Here is an 11,233-nt window from a genome sequence, read left to right on the forward strand (position 1 = left end):
AGCCATTGTAATGTAGCTAAGATAAGAGTGATGTGATCAAATTTCCTAGTTGTAGTAAGAACTCTGACTGCTGCATTTTGAACCAGCTGGAGCTTGCTTAGACACTAAGTGGTACAGCCAGATAGTAAGGCATTACAGTAGACCAATCTTGAATTGATAAATGCATGCACTAGCTTTTCTGCATCATGTGAGGAGAGTACGCTCCCAATGTTTGCAATGTTCCTGAGGTGGAGAAAGGTGGTCCTATATTTATTGTATAATATTATTTACATGAGCTTCGAATGGGATCCATAATCACTCCAAGATCTTTAACTGTTAAAGAGGATGTGATTGTGAGATCATTGAGGTTCATTAAGTAATTAGAGTGAGGTTCTAGCCGTCTGTGTGCCTAATAGAAGCACTTCTGTTTTGTCAGGATTAGGAGAGTACTACTCCCAGTACTACTCTTATCTTATCGCTTCCATGACCTTCACACACACACGCACGCATACATCCCACTTCCCCTCCCTGTGTCACTTCCTTCCTCCTTACATACTCCTCAAACCCTACAAATACCTTCCCTGTGCTACTAATAATGACAGTTTCTAGTGTCTTGATTTGGGAATGCACTCCACATTTAGACAGAACGGCCTGGAGAAAGACATGACCAAGAGGCTACAGGATCTAACTGTTTTTGGGGCTCATCCAGGATTGTCAACTGGAGGTGAAATTGTCAATTGGAGGTGAAGTCTCTTTTACTATATTACGATTGACCTCCTGACTGGCAAACAAATTGTTAACCACTCCTAATTGTGTTTACTAGAAATCTTATATGAACCAATTAGACAAAATCTATTAAAGTCAGTAGTTTGTAACTTCTAGAAAACAGAAAAGGAATTAAGGAATTGATTATTCGATTGCTCCACTCCTCCTAGGGTTTGTGTTACAAAGTTCATTCTAATACCAGGAGGTAGAAATTGGTAGAAAATGTATGATTTGCTTTGTTTTAATGATTCATGGTGGATCTTATTTATTTCTGTATCCCTGTATGTGGTAGAGGAATTCCCCTATTGTGAAAACAAAGGGTATTGAATATGCAAGAACCAAGGCATGCCTCTCTATTAACATACCTGGAAAGTTCGACCCCCTTCTCAGTTTGGTACAAGGTGTGAAATAGAGAAAGTCCCACAAAAGGGGTCTACTATCGTATTTGTTAAACTTTTCGAGAAGGTCTGGACTGAAGAGGCAGGTCTCAGTAAGGATGACTGAAAACTGACTGAAAACTCTGAAACCTTACATTTATTTCCAAAAACTCAGCCACTGTTGTTAGATTTCATGTCTCTAAACTCATGATCCGCTGAATGATGCTCTGACTCATACTCGCAATTTGGCAGCCACTGACGCCTTCCCTAAAAAGAAGGTTAGATCATGCAATTGTGCATGCAATGGGGGATGGAAAATATTATTCGATCATGTATTATCATGTGATTCATATGTAATGATTCATATATAATCATGTTAATCCTTTTATTATATAATCTTATATGAATAGTTTAGTCTGCATACTCTGTCTCTGTATATTGTGTGAACAAAACGACTGTTGGAATGTTGCCTAACGACCTGCATGTGTCGTGACCTGCAAGTGTCGTAAAAAGGGATTAGGCTTATTTTATCTTGCAAACTGTGTCTGTCCTGGTGAGTGCTCTGGTACTGCAGGAATGTTCATCGCCATAAGGAGCAGGGAATGGGTAAACAGGGATACAGAGCACCCCTCTCTGGGGGTGAAGTCTAGGTATAAGGAGCAGGGAATGGGTAAACAGGGATACAGAGCATCCCTCTCTGGGGGTGAAGTCTAGGTATAAGGAGCAGGGAATGGGTAAACAGGGATACAGAGCATCCCTCTCTGGGGGTGAAGTCTAGGTATAAGGAGCAGGGAATGGGTAAACAGGGATACAGAGCATCCCTCTCTGGGGGTGAAGTCTAGGTATAAGGAGCAGGGAATGGGTAAACAGCATTACAGAGCACCCCTCTCTGGGGGTGAAGTCTAGGCATAAGGAGCAGGGAATGGGTAAACAGGATTACAGAGCATCCCTCTCTGGGGGTGAAGTCTAGGCATAAGAGCAGGGAATGGGTAAACAGGATTACAGAGCACCCCCTCTCTGGGGTGAAGTCTAGGCATAAGGAGCAGGGAATGGGTAAACAGGATTACAGAGCACCCCTCTCTGGGGGTGAAGTCTAGGTATAAGGAGCAGGGAATGGGTAAACAGGGATACAGAGCACCCCTCTCTGGGGGTGAAGTCTAGGCATAAGGAGCAGGGAATGGGTAAACAGGATTACAGAGCATCCCTCTCTGGGGGTGAAATCTAGGTATAAGGAGCAGGGAATGGGTAAACAGGGATACAGAGCATCCCTCTCTGGGGGTGAAGTCTAGGTATAAGGAGCAGAGCCAGTCTACCCCTTTAGAGCTTTTGCTTCAGAGCATTAGCTCTCACATAGCTGTGTTTTGTATGTCCTATTTTCTTTATTAAATTACTCTTTTAATCACGTCTGACTTGCTGTTTATTCAAATTTCCACCACAGAAATTGGCCCAGTCGGCAGGATCAGCGAGGGGCACCACGCGGAGCAGCGGTGACTGAACTTCGAGGACGCTCCTCAGAGAGAATTTCTCGACTGAGCTGGAGAAAGAGGGAAACCCACAAGAATACGGGAAAGTACCTAACCAGGGAGTGATGTCCCGCTTGACTCAAAGTGGTGGTGTGCTCCGCCTGATCTAACGAACTGAAAGTAAGTGGTGGAAATAGTAAACCAATCGTTAAAAGTTCGAATATAGAAATCCGCCAGAGTTTGCCTGGGGGCGCGCCTGTGTAAGTAGCGTAGTAGGGAATACTAGCGCTCATAAAGGAGTCTGGGACTCCGGATTATGGGACTCCAATAGCCTAAAAGAGTTAGGCACACTGTGTAGACGTACAAGTGTAAGGGAAAATAGGCCCGGGCCGCCAGGACGCCCCATAGAGAAAGGAGGAAACTCTGTAAACCAGCACGAATTACTGGAGTGGAACTAATTTAAGCAACGTTAGAGACGTGATTAACAGAAAGACAGACAACAGGGGGGGGGAGTCACCCGTACCCATATTATTCATATTATTTGGTTATATTGCAATCACATTTGTGCAACCCTTACCTACAAAAAAAATAAAAATAAATAAATAAATAAATGGGTAATGGGCAAAGTAAGGAATATGAATTTAGCAAAGACAAGTTTTCTAGTAGCCTGTTCTTCCAAATGAGTACAGACTATGGGGAACATGTAAATAAATATGTCCCGTTCTGGATTAAATACTATGGGTTTAATGCATCGGGGACCTTGAGTGTTGCATATTTACTTAAATTGGTTGAAAGAGTAAAGGTTAAACCAAGGGAGGCTTATAAGAAAGCGCGGAAATATTTTGACAAGAACAGTGAAGATATTCTGGAAAAGGCAGGCTGAAAAAAGACAGAGAAAGCAGGAGGTAGGGCATAGAAAAGGAAATAATGAAGTCTCTCAGTGTGTTTCCTTAGCTGATCCTGACCTCGATGCCGCCCCGCCGAGAGCCCCCCAGCTGATTCAACAGCCGCAAGCGCCAACAAACCCACCTCCATATCCTGAGCCAGGGACTTCATCGCTGACACCAAAGCCGTCTCTATATGACGAATCAAGACGACAACTGGAGGCAATAACCTCACCAGTGGCTCATCGCACTCGAAGTCACACCACTATAAAGCTATCTGCAGAGCCTGAGGCAGGCTGCACCCCGCAGTTCCCGATGATGGAGGTGTCTGGACCAGATGAAGTAATTATGGTCCACCGCCACTGGACTGTAGACGACATCATGAAAGCGGTTGACGGCCTGAGCAAACCAGGCGATATCGGCGGATGACACTTCGGACATGAACTTATGGCATTTGTGCAGTTCTGCAGACCAACTCAGGCTGAACTGTGATGATTGCTTATGATTCGACTCGGACCGCAGTATAACCGCATTGACAGAGACTGGGTGGATGGAGATGTTCGTCTCCATCTGCCTGAGTGGAATGCACCGCCCCAAGGGCAGCCTGACCTAAATGGCCCATACAGAGAGATGATAAGAAGACTCATCGAAAGGGTGGAAGCAGCATACCTGACAACTATTAACACCGACATGATAGCAGCATGCAAACAAAGGGATGACGAGCCCGTGGCTGATTTCCTCGTCTGTTTGACACGCGTCCATACTGATCATTGTGGAATTAATGCACCAGCACAACGTGCAGCGGGCCCCGGAGAGGTGGGGGCGTGGGAAGCTCATCTGAGAAATAGCTTCGTCATGAATATGAGAAAGGACATTAGCGATCTCATCAGAAAAAACTGCATCGGTTATAGTCGAGCCCCTTTGTCAACTATTGAAGAACACGCCAAGCATCATGAAACTAATCTGGGCAAGAAGGATGCTAGACGGGAGCGCCAGCGCACCGACATCACTCACCAGGCGATGCTGACCATGCTCCAAACAGTAGGAGACAGGGAAAGAGGTCGCGGACGTGGCAGAGGACGCGGACGCGGACAAGGGAGAGGAAGAGGTCGAGGAAAAGAGTTTGGAGGAAGGGAATGCTACAATTGTGGAAAATTCGGACACTTTGCAAGAGACTGTCCTGAAGAAAAAGGGGAAGATAGTGACAGCATGGCTGTGGAAGTTTGGCGGGCGGAGGAGAGGCAGGACAGCGACGAACCACTGAAGGAAGACGGCAAACGGGAAGTAACAAATTTAAATGACCAATTACTACAGCAGATTAGTAAAGGGTCAAGAGGCCTCCCTGAAGTAACTGTGAATGTAGAGGGAAAAAATGTTAAGTTTTTGGCTGACAGTGGTGCCACCCACTTGGTGTTGAGAGAAGGTTTAATAGAATGTAGAATGAGACCAGGGTATGGGATAACAGTAATTGGAGTGGGAGGCCATCCCATCGATGAAAGGATGTCCGAGCCTCTCCAATGTAGTTTAGGAAATAGCCAATTCAAACACAGCTTTTTGGTGTCAGAAACGTGTCCAATTAATTTGTTAGCTAGAGACATAATGTGTAAACTTGGATGCACAATTAGCAGCAACCCAGAGGGGTTATTTGTCACGTGGTAAACACCCACACAGGGAGTCCAGTTAGAAGTGGGGGTCCCTTTGTATGTTTATGAATTGCAGTGCACTGCTGGGGAAGTACTAACACATTTTATGACTGAAGTTACTAACACGCTACCTGGTGAGCTGATTATTAAACAAAGTGACTCTATTCACTGTATGATGAAGGTCCATGAGGGATCAGACGTTGATTTTGAGCAGAAATTTGACTTAGGGGGCAGCGACAGTTTGATTATCACAGCTATAGCATGGGACTGCGAGTGGGCTGCGGGAGTGGTGCAGCTCTCAGCTTAACAGAAATTTTTATATTCGGTCTCGCATGCAGCACCTCATGTGTCGCTGGCTAGCACACATGCCGACCCAGACTGGCAGAGAGTAGGATTCTGGACTAAACGCGTGTTGAGCGCAACTGACTGGGTAAAAGAATCCCAGTGTGAAATTATGTACAGCCCGAGCATAAAAGCGTGGAAAATGCCAGCCCCATATAGGTTAAATTGCAAAAGGGGGGTCAAGCTTGTGCACAAGGATAGCCAATTTTGGTTTGCTTTCACTTTTGAAGGAAAGCCATACACATTCACAAGGTTGTGTCAGGGGTATTGTGAATCACCAACTATTTACAATGCCGCCCTGCACCGAAGCCTAAAGGCTTTAGAGCTCCCTGAAGGAACAGCTCTGCTGCAATATGTTGATGATCTCTTAATTTGTGGAAAAACACGAGAAGCGTGTAAACAAGCCACGGTGGCACTGCTACATTATTTAGCAGGAGAAGGCCACAAGGCATCCAAATCTAAATTACAGTTTTGCAAGCAGCAAGTGCACTTTCTAGGACATGACATTACCGAACAAATGCGCATGCTGACTAAAATGCTATTTTGACTATACCGAAGCCTACGACGAAAAAACAGCTGCTGTCCTTTTTAGGCATGTGCTCCTATTGTAGAACGTTCATACCATCTTATGCAGAGCATGAGGGGCCACTCAGAAATATAATACCGACCAAGGGGTCGAATTCCTCTCAGTTAGAGTGGACGCCAGAAGCTGAAGCAGCCTTTACAGCATTGAAGCAATTATTATAGGTCATGCCCGCCTTAGGCATCCCAGACCTCAGTAAATCATTCGAACAGACAGTGGATGTGAAAGGACAATACATGACAAGCGTTTTAACGCAAAAACACGGGGACAAACAGAGGCCAGTAGCCTATTTCTCAGGAAAGCTGGATGCAGTTGCAGCAGGCCTGCCATTGTGTATAAGAGCAGTAGCCGCAGCAGAAAAGGCCCTAGTAGCATCCAGAGATATAGTAGGGCATGCTAAACTGACCCTACATGTTCCCCATGCAGTATCACGAATATTGCAGGACCAAAAGGTGGCACATTTATCCGCTCAGCGATGGCTCAGGTACCACACTGCTTTATTGGACATGCCAAATGTTACTGTGAAACGATGCACAACCGTGAGCCCCTCCACTCTACCGCTTACAGAGGAGGAGGGGGAACCCCATGACTGCCAGCAAGTGTTAGAAATTGCAACATCTCCTAGAATAGATTTAAAGGAGGAACCGATATTTAACGCGGACCTGGAGTTGTTTGTGGATGGCTCAGCCAAACGTGACTCTCGAGGAACTAATCGAGCAGCATTTGCCGTCGTGTCAAACACGGAAGTGGTGAAAGCGGAACCACTCCCATCTAACTACTCAGCGCAGGCAGCTGAGCTTGTCGCACTCATACAGGCATGTAAGCTAGCATAGGATAAGACTGTGAATGTTTGGACTGATTCCCGATATGCTTGGGAGTGGTACATGATTTTGGGGCCATTTGGAAACATTGCAACTTTCTCACCAGCTCAGGAGCAAAGATAAAAAATCACCACCTGGTAGCAGAACTATTGGAAGCAATCCAACTGCCAAAGGAAGTAGCAATTATGAAGTGTGCCGCACACACAAAGGCAGATGACACTGTGTCAAAAGGAAATGCTCATGCGGATAAAGTAGCTCAACTTACAGCATTACAGCCACTCAATCCACAAATGGCACAAGCAGATATTGAAACCCGAATAACTACCAAAGATATCCAAAGACAAGCCACTCCACAGGACTATGCGAAATGGAAAAAAAGGGGGGTGTAAACAAATAGGCGGGATATTGGTACACCCAGACTCGAACAAACCATGTCTCCCCACATCTTATATAAAAGGATTAAGTGAGATTGCTCATGGGAGGAGTCACATGAGCAAAGGGGGGATAGTGGAGAGTATAACGAGACATTGGTATGCACCGGGAATAAACACACACACCCCAAATTTTTGTTCCTGATGCCTGGTATGTGCACAAAATACACCGCATGGAGACAATCATACCAAACATGCACCCGCTGGACACACGCCACCTAGTGAACCATTTCAACATTGGCAGATAGATTTTGTAGAACTAACACCAGCAGAAGGGAAGAGATACATGCTTGTGTGTGTGTGCATGTTTAGTAAGTGGGTGGAGGCCTTCCCAACGGGAAAACAAGATAGTGATGCAGTAGCAAAAGCGCTACTGAGAGAAATTATTCCCCGGTGGGGGTTGCCGCAACGAGTGTCCAGTGACAACAGAACACTCTTCGTACACGAAGGCTTAAAAGCTCTGACTAAATATCTAGGAGTGGATATGAGAAAACACTGCAGCTATCACCCTTCTAGCGCAGGGGCGGTAGAAAGGGCAAATGGAACCATTAAAGGGGGATTAGATAAAATGATGCAGGAAACAGGCATGAATTGGGTTAAATGCCTCTTCCTAGTCCTGTGGCAATGTCAAACCAGGCCGCAGGCATGGGCAGAACACAAGGATCAAGTGAGTTTGACCTCATGTGAACACAACCATGTGGCACACAGCCCATTTTTGCTTTTATATTCAAATATAATTAATTCATTTGGACTAGGCTGCCGCGGGGTTTTGTTGACTTACCTACTGTCTTTGCTGCCACTGTTCATGAATTTTTGCTAACCTAACCATCCCCAAAGAGTCTGATGTCCTACAGTACACAAATGATCTGTTCCTGTCAACTGCTGACCACAATACCCGTGAGTGGGGTTCACTGGCCCTGCTGAAGAACCTAGCCTTGTACAGTTTCAAAGCCTCGCTGGAGAAACTCCAATACTGCTGGACTTAGGTGAAATACCTGGGATTCATCCCCCCATCAAAAAAAAAAAGGTATAATAAGGATTTTGGGACTTGTGAACTGTTGCAGGGCTTGGGTTCCTAACTGCTCTTTTAATGGTAAGACCCTACACTCTGTATGTAAAACTGACTCTCCTGAGCATATTGAATAAACAGCTGAACTGATGGCAGCTTTCTCTGCCCTAAAGTCATCTCTTGCTCTACTCCAGCATTAGGCTTACCCTTTTATCTCCACATCTGTGAGGATGACGGGGTCATGGCAGGGGTGTTGGCACAGGAGCATATTGGAGGTTACAGACATGTGACATACCTATCGAAAACTTAAGATAACTTGGCTTAAGGCCTAACCTGCATGTTTACACACTCTAGCTGGTGCTGGTGTTTTGGAACAGGATGCTGAGAAACTAGTTCTTTTACATAACTTAACCCTGCATATCAGTCATCAGGTCACCAAGGTGTTAAATACATCCGCCACACAGCAAATAACAGCAAAGAGACACAGCAGCTATGAAAACACAGTGACATGCTCTATTAATTTGACTATCAAACTCTCTTCTCTGCAGGCCTCTCCAGCCTTCATCCTGCATCAAATGTTGTCTCTCCCGAAGTCAGCACCAACACCAGAGGAGCACAACTGTTCCTCAATGATCTTTGTACAATCATGCTGTAGGTATGATTTAGCTTTGGAACATGTATCACACATTTTTGTTGATGGCTCCTGTTCCAAACCGAGTGATGGCATCTACGTATGGGACTATGCTGTGTGTACATTGTGGAATGCAATTCTTGAAGCCCAATCTCTTCCCTATACCTCGGCTCAGGGGGCTGAGCTGGTAAGTCTGATTTGCACATGTACTTTGTTCTAGGAGAAACCCGTCACTATTCGCAGACAGTCAATACGCATTTTGGCGTACATTTGTGAAAAAAGGTAGCTCGAAGACACAATATACTCGCTATCAACAAGCCTTAATGTACTTATAGGAAAAACACAATCACTGCTGCTTTACTGCCAAGCATTTAGTCTGTAATAATGAGCTTAGATCTTCTCAGCCAAATTCTGCTGTCTGTGCTTCTTTGCTACTTTGTCACTGAGGCTTTTCAAGTGCGTGAGGTGGTGGTGGTGGTAGAGTGCTCAAGCACCTACCCCTTGATGCCATTTTCAATTTAAATTAAAAAAATTATCTTTCTTGCCAGATGAACAGTTTGCCCCATGTTCAAGAAAAAAATGTTTAAATGAATAATAATTTCTAAGTTTAAAAGTCCCTGATTACTGGCCCCCTTATGCTGCAGCCACAGCTGATCACTTGCATTCTGGTTGGTGCTAGATATGGTGAATTTTTATTTTAAAACATCAAATTTTGATGGTCCGCTTATTTACTCGTTATATTTACCTGATATAGTATTAACTGGGGAAATAAGCAATATATAAAAATCGAACCTGCAAGAATCTTCTGCTAATCAGCATTTGACAGTGTTCAGTTCTTTTTATTAGCACTTTGTTGTCAGTTGGATGTTAAAGCTGTTTACAGTTCAGTACCTTGGTTTGTCCTTGACCTGATGGATCATTTTGGCAATCTATTTTATGCGATGATTGAGTAATTTAGGCGAGTAACTTAAGCCAGCATTGTTACCACAATATCCAGCTGCCTATTTGCAGTACAGTGACTAGCCAGCTAGCAAGTAAACTGCCTCATTACCGTAACATCTGCCAACACACCACCTTTGCTGTTAGCTCTAGTTAGGCAAGCTGAAATAAGCTACACACCATCAAATGCATATGCAAAACATACCTATAATTGCACAACAAATCATTAGTCATAGCTAAAGTACATACATGCATTAACAAACTTTATAACAAGCTTTTAAAGGGGGCCCAATTAGCAAATTTAATATAAAGTTCCATTTCCTTTTCAAAGGCAAAAAAAAAAAGTCCTTTTACTTGAGAATTTACATTTTGTGAACATAAAACTTAACCATTAAAAACATCATATTTATCATATCTACATGTACATACTTAGCTCTATGATTTTCAAAATCATGCAGGTTTCTACAGTAACAAGTACTGTTCATAAAGTTGTGCTCTTTTGTCCACCGTAGTAGATGGAATGGTAAGAAAAGTGAATAACTAGATATTTTTACAACTACCATCATTGCCGATCCTTTTACATAGATAAACAATTAGTAGCATTGCTTTAAAATAAATATTCAAGTAGAAGTAAAAGTAGTCATTTAAATTAGTACTTAATTAAAAGTAAGAAATCTGTTTGTTTTTTTAAGTATCTGTACATATCTGTTGAAAAGACTACTCAAGTACTGAGTTACTTCTTCAAAACTCATTTAATAACACTGAGTAACAATATATATTTTTGTGCAAACTCAAATATGGGGTCCTCATAGATCTTTTTATGCTGAATTCAAATCTGTTGTATGTATTTCTCTCAGGCATGGTTTTTGGTTAATTTTACAATATGAATATGTGACTTATTCATAAATAAAGCTGTTATTACACTTATAAAAAATTTTGTACAGGTGTATGTATTTCGCCAATATTTGGCCTCAGGAGCATACATCTTCAGGGTCCAGTAGTAAACTGCATACACTGAGGGGCTCCACTTTCCTGGTACCGATTTTCCATAGGCCTACTATATATAATGATATGTGAGTATAATCTATTTACCTTAAGTAGACAGCTAAAATTACTTTGGTAGATCCCTTCTGCTAAATGCCTTACATGAAGATGTAAAAGTAATGGAGGAACAAAAAAAACAAAAACTAGTTGATAGAGAAATTCTGAAAACGTATTTAGACTCAGCATGCAAAAATACATAATAAACAGTTGTTTCTTTGCTACTTAGTTCCTGTGTTTTTTCATATCGTCTTAATTTTATAACCTTGAACTCTGTATTGTAACGTATGTTGGACAGAAATGGAGTCGAGTGCAGGAAAACAGT

The 11,233-nt window shown here is 43.2% G+C and overlaps 1 long non-coding RNA gene across 1 annotated transcript; it reads left to right on the forward strand.

Annotated features, from left to right (window-relative positions):
• Positions 1 to 583: 583 nt before the first annotated feature.
• On the forward strand, positions 584 to 10,737 carry LOC118240373. The gene is made up of 3 exons (XR_004775384.1): positions 584 to 722; positions 2,560 to 2,764; positions 8,846 to 10,737. It is a non-coding gene; the product is annotated as an uncharacterized LOC118240373 (long non-coding RNA).
• Positions 10,738 to 11,233: the final 496 nt, after the last annotated feature.

The sequence above is a fragment of the Electrophorus electricus genome, chromosome 20 (assembly GCF_013358815.1).
Source record: "Electrophorus electricus isolate fEleEle1 chromosome 20, fEleEle1.pri, whole genome shotgun sequence".
Taxonomy (NCBI): Eukaryota; Metazoa; Chordata; class Actinopteri; order Gymnotiformes; family Gymnotidae; genus Electrophorus; species Electrophorus electricus.